We start from the raw sequence: 10,108 nt of genomic DNA, 5'->3' as shown, positions 1-10,108 counted from the left end.
CATATTGGGCCATACTGAAAGTTTTGACTTTGCTTGCTGCAGTGGTGTGAAATCATGAAAGTATATAAAAGATTTTGGTGTTTAGAACATAAGTCCACACAAACTGCACTCACTGAAGTGATGATTTGTTGCTGGCCATGGATGCAGAGTCTCCATTTGAGTTGTTACTGGATTTCAGTGCAGCCGATTATTGTATTTAGGAGAGAACACATTTTTAGTGTCTGGTTAGGTACTATACTGACTGAGAGCTTACTTTTGCCTGCTTTATAATAGACAGAACAATCCTAGGCATTCCTTGACTCTATCCAAGTCCCAGCTCAGGGGCTGCAAACTTCCAAAGTCGTCCTTCAGAGACAGCGGAGACCAAAACAAACTTCTGAAATGAGGCAGTCTAGCCCACAGAGCATTGTGCTGTTGGGTCATTAGCTTTTCCAGCCCCCACTCCCTGTTGCCTGGCAACTTTGACAGCTACATGTTATTTAATTTTTAAATATTTATTTCTGCTTTACTTATAAAATTACTTACGTATTTATAGTTTTACATATGGAGCCTGATAGAATTTTATTTTAAACCAACCATTTTGTTTTGGTAAAAAATTATTGTAGAATGCTTAGGATTGTTGGGCCAAAAAGTATACACCAGTTTCATCTTTCATTTTTTTGGGGAAAAAAGGCTGCATTCCAAGGAGCCTTTGAACCCGGCTTAGTTGCACCACTTATGAGGTTTGTGGCCGAAGGGTGCAGCCTCTGTTTCTGTGTGGTTGACTTTTACATGATAGCTTGACAAACACTGTCAAGGTGAAACTTGGGAGACAAGGTCATTTCACTGAGACATGCGCTTCATTTCATGAGTGCATTTGTATTCTACTTGTGGTCACCAGAGGGCAGGATCTCTGAAATGGAGTAAACATGATAACCACAAGGTCTTCATGGATCTTGTTGGAATTTGATACTGTAGATTACACCTTGTATAAGTTTGAGGTTCAGCACAAGGATGCAGGTCGGTACCGTCTTTGCTTAAGTAGAGACTGACCGCTATAACGGTTGGCCGATGATATTGGCCCATATGGGGCTTTTCAGGAATATATCAGTATCGGCTTTATTTTTGCCAACATGAAAACGTTTTTGTGCATAAAGAATGCATTGAAAACACTGGCTGTTGGGAATGATGTTATTACATAGGCTTTCCAACAGAGAGCGCTCTGATGGCATTGTTTACAGTCACCCCATCACCCTTGTTGACATGAGGAACAAGAGGCAAAGAAACCACCTGCCATTAATTTTCAATCAGTGAGTCTTTTACAGGGACAAGAGAGAGTGGTTGCGATGCTGCCGGATGGGCGGGGCCAAATAGATGAGAGGATGCAGATTAAGTGTCTTGTCCAAGAACAGACTGAGCCATTCTGCTCAGTGACCTGATCCCATCAGATCTTAAGATGACTTGGATGGGAGACTGCTTCGGAACGCCAGGATCCACGCATTTCTACAGGTACAACTGGGATGGCTTCAGGAAGGGCATCCAGGGTAAGACTTGTCAAATCCCAAAATCTCTAACAGATCCTCTGAGGGAGGGAACGAAAGCAGAAATTACCCTGACTGAAAAAAATGTCAATAAGATCTCAAAGAATCAAAAATTCCTGTTTAAAACAAGCAAAATCAAACCTAAATTACATTTGTACCATATTATATCTGCAGAAAACAGTTCTTGGTGAAAAAGGATTGTCTGAAGCTAATCTCTAATTATTTTCTGACAATCATACAATGAACATGTACAATAAACAAACATTTATTATTTCAGATGAATTTTTGAAATGAGGCAGGCCCCTAGTCAAGGTCAGGCGTTAAATCAAGGAAATATGTCAATGGTGCTGCGGATTCCCTGTAGATCGTTCAGCGCCAACTGTAACTAATCCATTACATACACTCAACAAAAATATAAATGCAACACTTTTGGTTTTGCTCCCATTCTGTATGAGATGAACTCAAAGATATAAAACTTTTTCCACATACACAATATCACCATTTCCCTCAAATATTGTTCACAAACCAGTCTAAATCTGTGATAGTGAGCACTTCTTTGCTGAGATAATCCATCCCACCTCACAGGTGTGCCATATCAAGATGCTGATTAGACACCATGATTAGTGCACAGGTGTGCCTTAGACTGCCCACAATAAAAGGCCACTCTGAAAGGTGCAGTTTTATCACACAGCACAATGCCACAGATGTTGCAAGATTTGAGGGAGCGTGCAATTGGCATGCTGACAGCAGGAATGTCAACCAGAGGTGTTGCTCGTGTATTGAATGTTCATTTTGCTACCATAAGCCGTCTCCAAAGGCGTTTCAGAGAATTTGGCAGTACATCCAACCAGCCTCACAACCGCAGACCACGTGTAACCACACCAGCCCAGGACCTCCACATCCAGCATGTTCACCTCCAAGATCGTCTGAGACCAGCCACTCGGACAGCTGCTGAAACAATCGGTTTGCATAACCAAAGAATTTCTGCACAAACTGTCAGAAACCGTCTCAGGGAAGCTCATCTGCATGCTCGTCGTCCTCATCGGGGTCTCGACCTGACTCCAGTTCGTCTTTGTAACCGACTTGAGTGGACAAATGCTCACATTTGCTGGCGTTTGGCACGTTGGAGAGGTGTTCTCTTCACGGATGAATCCCGGTTCACACTGTCCAGGGCAGATGGCTGACGGCGTCGTGTGGGTGAGCGGTTTTCTGATGTCAGTGTTGTGGATCGAGTGGCCCATGGTGGTGGTGGGGTTATGGTATGGGCAGGCGTCTGTTATGGATGAAGAACACAGGTGCATTTTATTGATGGCATTTTGAATGCACAGAGATACCGTGACGAGATCCTGAGGCCCATTGTTGTGCCATACATCCAAGAACATCACCTCATGTTGCAGCAGGATAATGCACGGCCCCATGTTGCAAAGATCTGTACACAATTCTTGGAAGCTGAAAATGTCCCAGTTCTTGCATGGCCGGCATACTCACCGGACATGTCACCCATTGAGCATGTTTGGGATGCTCTGGACCGGCGTATACGACAGCGTGTACCAGTTCCTGCCAATATCCAGCAACTTTGCACACCCATTGAAGAGGAGTGGACCAACATTCCACAGGCCACAATTGACAACCTGATCAACTCTATGCGAAGGAGATGTGTTGCACTGCATGAGGCAAATGGTGGTCACACCAGGTACTGACTGGTATCCCCCCCCCCAATAAAACAAAACTGCACCTTTCAGAGTGGCCTTTTATTGTGGACAGTCTAAGGCACACCTGTGCACTAATCATGGTGTCTAATCAGCATCTTGATATGGCACACCTGTGAGGTGGGATGGATTATCTCAGCAAAGAAGTGCTCACTATCACAGATTTAGACTGGTTTGTGAACAATATTTGAGGGAAATGGTGATATTGTGTATGTGGAAAAAGTTTTAGATCTTTGAGTTCATCTCATACAAAATGGGAGCAAAACCAAAAGTGTTGCGTTTATATTTTTGTTGAGTGTACATATAGCGGATTTTTTCCATTTTATGCATATGGCAGATTTCAATCAATCAATCAATCAATTTTTTTATATAGCGCCAAATCACAACAAACAAGGCGCTTTATATTGTAAGGCAAGGCCATACATTAATTATGTAAAACCCCAACGGTCAAAACGACCCCCTGTGAGCAAGCACTTGGCTACAGTGGGAAGGAAAAACTCCCTTTTAACAGGAAGAAACCTCCAGCAGAACCAGGCTCAGGGAGGGGCAGTCTTCTGCTGGGACTGGTTGGGGCTGAGGGAGAGAACCAGGAAAAAGACATGCTGTGGAGGGGAGCAGAGATCGATCACTAATGATTAAATGCAGAGTGGTGCATACAGAGCAAAAAGAGAAAGAAACAGTGCATCATGGGAACCCCCCAGCAGTCTACGTCTATAGCAGCATAACTAAGGGATGGTTCAGGGTCACCTGATCCAGCCCTAACTATAAGCTTTAGCAAAAAGGAAAGTTTTAAGCCTAATCTTAAAAGTAGAGAGGGTGTCTGTCTCCCTGATCTGAATTGGGAGCTGGTTCCACAGGAGAGGAGCCTGAAAGCTGAAGGCTCTGCCTCCCATTCTACTCTTACAAACCCTAGGAACTACAAGTAAGCCTGCAGTCTGAGAGCGAAGTGCTCTATTGGGGTGATATGGTACTACGAGGTCCCTAAGATAAGATGGGACCTGATTATTCAAAACCTTATAAGTAAGAAGAAGAATTTTAAATTCTATTCTAGAATTAACAGGAAGCCAATGAAGAGAGGCCAATATGGGTGAGATATGCTCTCTCCTTCTAGTCCCCGTCAGTACTCTAGTTGCAGCATTTTGAATTAACTGAAGGCTTTTTAGGGAACTTTTAGGACAACCTGATAATAATGAATTACAATAGTCCAGCCTAGAGGAAATAAATGCATGAATTAGTTTTTCAGCATCACTCTGAGACAAGACCTTTCTGATTTTAGAGATATTGCGTAAATGCAAAAAAGCAGTCCTACATATTTGTTTAATATGTGCTTTGAATGACATATCCTGATCAAAAATGACTCCAAGATTTCTCACAGTATTACTAGAGGTCAGGGTAATGCCATCCAGAGTAAGGATCTGGTTAGACACCATGTTTCTAAGATTTGTGGGGCCAAGTACAACAACTTCAGTTTTATCTGAGTTTAAAAGCAGGAAATTAGAGGTCATCCATGTCTTTATGTCTGTAAGACAATCCTGCAGTTTAGCTAATTGGTGTGTGTCCTCTGGCTTCATGGATAGATAAAGCTGGGTATCATCTGCGTAACAATGAAAATTTAAGCAATACCGTCTAATAATACTGCCTAAGGGAAGCATGTATAAAGTGAATAAAATTGGTCCTAGCACAGAACCTTGTGGAACTCCATAATTAACTTTAGTCTGTGAAGAAGATTCCCCATTTACATGAACAAATTGTAATCTATTAGACAAATATGATTCAAACCACCGCAGCGCAGTGCCTTTAATACCTATGGCATGCTCTAATCTCTGTAATAAAATTTTATGGTCAACAGTATCAAAAGCAGCACTGAGGTCTAACAGAACAAGCACAGAGATGAGTCCACTGTCCGAGGCCATAAGAAGATCATTTGTAACCTTCACTAATGCTGTTTCTGTACTATGATGAATTCTAAAACCTGACTGAAACTCTTCAAATAGACCATTCCTCTGCAGATGATCAGTTAGCTGTTTTACAACTACCCTTTCAAGAATTTTTGAGAGAAAAGGAAGGTTGGAGATTGGCCTATAATTAGCTAAGATAGCTGGGTCAAGTGATGGCTTTTTAAGTAATGGTTTAATTACTGCCACCTTAAAAGCCTGTGGTACATAGCCAACTAACAAAGATAGATTGATCATATTTAAGATCGAAGCATTAAATAATGGTAGGGCTTCCTTGAGCAGCCTGGTAGGAATGGGGTCTAATAAACATGTTGATGGTTTGGATGAAGTAACTAATGAAAATAACTCAGACAGAACAATCGGAGAGAAAGAGTCTAACCAAATACCGGCATCACTGAAAGCAGCCAAAGATAAGGATACGTCTTTGGGATGGTTATGAGTAATTTTTTCTCTAATAGTTAAAATTTTGTTAGCAAAGAAAGTCATGAAGTCATTACTAGTTAAAGTTAATGGAATACTCAGCTCAATAGAGCTCTGACTCTTTGTCAGCCTGGCTACAGTGCTGAAAAGAAACCTGGGGTTGTTCTTATTTTCTTCAATTAGTGATGAGTAGAAAGATGTCCTAGCTTTACGGAGGGCTTTTTTTATAGAGCAACAGACTCTTTTTCCAGGCTAAGTGAAGATCTTCTAAATTAGTGAGACGCCATTTCCTCTCCAACTTACGGGTTATCTGCTTTAAGCTACGAGTTTGTGAGTTATACCACGGAGTCAGACACTTCTGATTTAAAGCTCTCTTTTTCAGAGGAGCTACAGCATCCAAAGTTGTCTTCAATGAGGATGTAAAACTATTGACGAGATACTCTATCTCCCTTACAGAGTTTAGGTAGCTACTCTGCACTGTGTTGGTATATGGCATTAGAGAACATAAAGAAGGAATCATATCCTTAAACCTAGTTACAGCGCTTTCTGAAAGACTTCTAGTGTAATGAAACTTATTCCCCACTGCTGGGTAGCCCATCAGAGTAAATGTAAATGTTATTAAGAAATGATCAGACAGAAGGGAGTTTTCAGGGAATACTGTTAAGTCTTCTATTTCCATACCATAAGTCAGAACAAGATCTAAGATATGATTAAAGTGGTGGGTGGACTCATTTACTTTTTGAGCAAAGCCAATAGAGTCTAATAATAGATTAAATGCAGTGTTGAGGCTGTCATTCTCAGCATGTGTGGATGTTAAAATCGCCCACTATAATTATCTTATCTGAGCTAAGCACTAAGTCAGACAAAAGGTCTGAAAATTCACAGAGAAACTCACAGTAACGACCAGGTGGACGATAGATAATAACAAATAAAACTGGTTTTTGGGACTTCCAATTTGGATGGACAAGACTAAGAGACAAGCTTTCAAATGAATTAAAGCTCTGTCTGGGTTTTTGATTAATTAATAAGCTGGAATGGAAGATTGCTGCTAATCCTCCGCCCCGGCCCGTGCTACGAGCATTCTGACAGTTAGTGTGACTCAGGGGTGTTGACTCATTTAAACTAACATATTCATCCTGCTGTAACCAGGTTTCTGTTAGGCAGAATAAATCAATATGTTGATCAATTATTATATCATTTACCAACAGGGACTTAGAAGAGAGAGACCTAATGTTTAATAGACCACATTTAACTGTTTTAGTCTGTGGTGCAGTTGAAGGTGCTATATTATTTTTTCTTTTTGAATTTTTATGCTTAAGTAGATTTTTGCTGGTTATTGGTAGTCTGGGAGCAGGCACCGTCTCTACGGGGATGGGGTAATGAGGGGATGGCAGGGGGAGAGAAGCTGCAGAGAGGTGTGTAAGACTACAACTCTGCTTCCTGGTCCCAACCCTGGATAGTCACGGTTTGGAGGATTTAAGAAAATTGGCCAGATTTCTAGAAATGAGAGCTGCTCCATCCAAAGTGGGATGGATGCCGTCTCTCCTAACAAGACCAGGTTTTCCCCAGAAGCTTTGCCAATTATCTATGAAGCCCACCTCATTTTTTGGACACCACTCAGACAGCCAGCAATTCAAGGAGAACATGCGGCTAAACATGTCACTCCCGGTCCGATTGGGGAGGGGCCCAGAGAAAACTATTTCAATTATAACAGACAAAATTCACTTGTCCACCTGAATCCATTATATGTGAGTTTTACTGTGTAGTTTTGTATGTTACATATTTGATTTTGATTCAACTTTTAAACTACTAAAATATTGAATGATTTATGTCTTCAAGGACATACCTCACTCCAATCAACACTATCTTTTAAAAATGATATACTAGATTGTGAATCATTATTTCCAACTGTTGCGAGTGCAAGTCCTGATGTAGCTGATAAAATTAGCCATACAGCTCTTTGGGAGTGATGAGGATAAAAAGGATTAGGAATGAACATATCAGAGGGACAGCTCAGGTGGGACGGTTTGGAGACAAAGAGAGGCGAGATTGAGATGGTTTGGATGTGTGCAGAGGAGGTACCCAGCCTGGGTATATAGGGAGAAGGATGCTGAGGATGGAGCCACCAAGCAGGAGAAGAGGAAGGCCAAAGAGGAGGTTTATGGATGTGCTGAGAGAAGATACAGGTGGTTTGTGTGACAGAGGAAGCAACAGAGGGTAGGGTGAGATGGAAACAACTGATCTGCTGTGGCGCCCCCTAACAGGAACAGCCGAAAGAAGAAGAAGCTATGCAGCATCTGACAAATGCACAGATTCAGAGCTATTTTTAGCCATAACACCTCAGGCGCTGTCTCAAGGTCACTCCACCTGTGTCCACTTTATGACTTACTGCAAATATAATATGGATTTAATTTGGATTTAAAATCAAATATTAAGTATTTTGTGATTAACATATGGCCATCTCTGCCTCTTTGTAATCCACGGCGTATTCTGAAAGAAAGAAAAAAAAAAAAAAAAAAACACAAACATGGCGTACCTCTTTGTAACCCGCTGTGTATTCAGAAAAAAACACAAACATGGCATACGTCTCAGTAAGACTGAATAATTATGATTGCATACCGTGAAGTCTGATTTCACTCCAACTGTGTTCACACAGTCATGTAGAATTATTGTTCCACTGTGTGGCGCGTGTCTTTTGTCCACAGAAAAACACTGTCCCTCTGCCAGCCTTCCTCAGACTTACTCGGACTCCCGGTAGCTTAGTTTAGCCATTGGTTTAATTCACTTTAGGGCTGGAAGTGGGTCCACGTCGCGGCTCTCTTGTTACCGGGAGTCACGTCTATCCAACTCCGTGATCACAGAAGCGTGGTCGTCAGCGAGACTCACCTGTATCCCGCACGTAGCAGTTTAGCTTAGCATGGTGCGACACGGCAGTGCAAACCACAAACATGGCCGGTTCCACGCTTTCAGGAGAGGAAACATGATTTGTTAAAGAGTTCTCCTGACCATTCTCACACTGTGCTGGGCTTCACTTTGCACTCCATCCCAGAGGGACTCAAAAAAAAAAAAAAAAAAAAAAAAAAAAACTTGCTTTCCTCCTCAAAATATTGTCTTTGGAAAATCTGTCCACCTCATAAGTAACACTAGTCATGTTACTGCATCCTTGCAAAACATGCATTTAACCATTTTGACATATTCACTGGCAAAGTACACAAAAACAAACACTGAGTTCACTGTTTAAAAAAAAAAAAAAAGTTTTTCCACATTTATTTCAATGGAGGCCCCCGAAGGGCCGGTGTCCTGTAAATGGACACAATTATGCCTCACATTCACACCGATGTCAGGTGGTGCTCACTACACATCAGGAGCAACTTGGGGATTAAGGACCTTGCCCAAGTGCCCTTAGTGCTTTTCTGGTCAGGCTGGGGTTTGAACTGAGGATCCTCTGGTCTGAAGCCCAACGCTTTAACCCACTAGACCATCGCCTCCGCTGCAACTGTTAGATGTGTCCCTAGTCCAACACACCTGAATCAAATGGCTGAATTACCTCCTCGGTTTGCAGTCAGGTTCTCCAGAATGCTGCCAGTAACCTCATTAATTGACTCAGGTGTGCTGAAACAGAGACACATCTAAAAGTTGCAGGAGGACTTGAGTTGAAGAGGTCTTCTTCTTCTCGTGTGTGCGTTCCCAGGTTTGCTGGGGACTCCCCTACCATTCCGAGGGGGGAGCAGGCAGCACATTAGTGTTTTAGCTTTTCCTCGATCCATGTAAGAGCTTTTGCAGTTTCTCTTAATTTGATTGTATCTTCTTCAAAGATATCCTCCGTTGTTACTTTCGGGCATTCTTGCCTATTGACTTGCTGGCATTCCTCTAGTATATGTTTTTGGGTTTCCTCCTCAGCATTGCAGAAGCTACAGGATACACTGGCATATTTATTCCTATAGTTGCATTTTACTGCCAGCATTCTTGTTCTTGCCATCATGATGCTATGTGCTTCCATCCTGTTTAGTTTGTCCAGGTAGGGTTTCCTTTTTCCTACTTCCAACGTTTTTACATTTTCAATGTAATGTTTTACCTTTGATTTGATCTCTCCTTGTTCTTTGATATTCTTCTTTAGCTGTTTGCCTATTTTCCTTTTTATATCTCCTTTGCTTGTTTGATCCGTTATCTGCAGTTTTTCCTTAATCCTGTTGACTTCCCTTTTCCATGGTTTACTATTGTTGTTGATTATTCTTTTCATTAGGTCTGATCCTACTGTATTTATACTTTTTTGGAAGTTGACCTTGTTTTTTTTTTTTTTGTATTATATTGTCTATATCCCAGAGCCCTGTTTCTGCATACATGATTTCTCTCGGTGTTGTTGTTGGTAGTATTAGGAGCCGTTTTAATATATTGTCCAAGATTTGGTTCCTCATTTTCCCCTCCTTTTTTGTTGTTACCACTGACTCTCCTGCATACACAATTATTGGGATTATGCATGATTCCACTAGTTGCCAGATAACTC

The sequence above is a fragment of the Thalassophryne amazonica genome, chromosome 11, assembly GCF_902500255.1.
Source record: "Thalassophryne amazonica chromosome 11, fThaAma1.1, whole genome shotgun sequence".
NCBI lineage: Eukaryota > Metazoa > Chordata > Actinopteri > Batrachoidiformes > Batrachoididae > Thalassophryne > Thalassophryne amazonica.
This window is presented reverse-complemented; position numbering follows the sequence as displayed.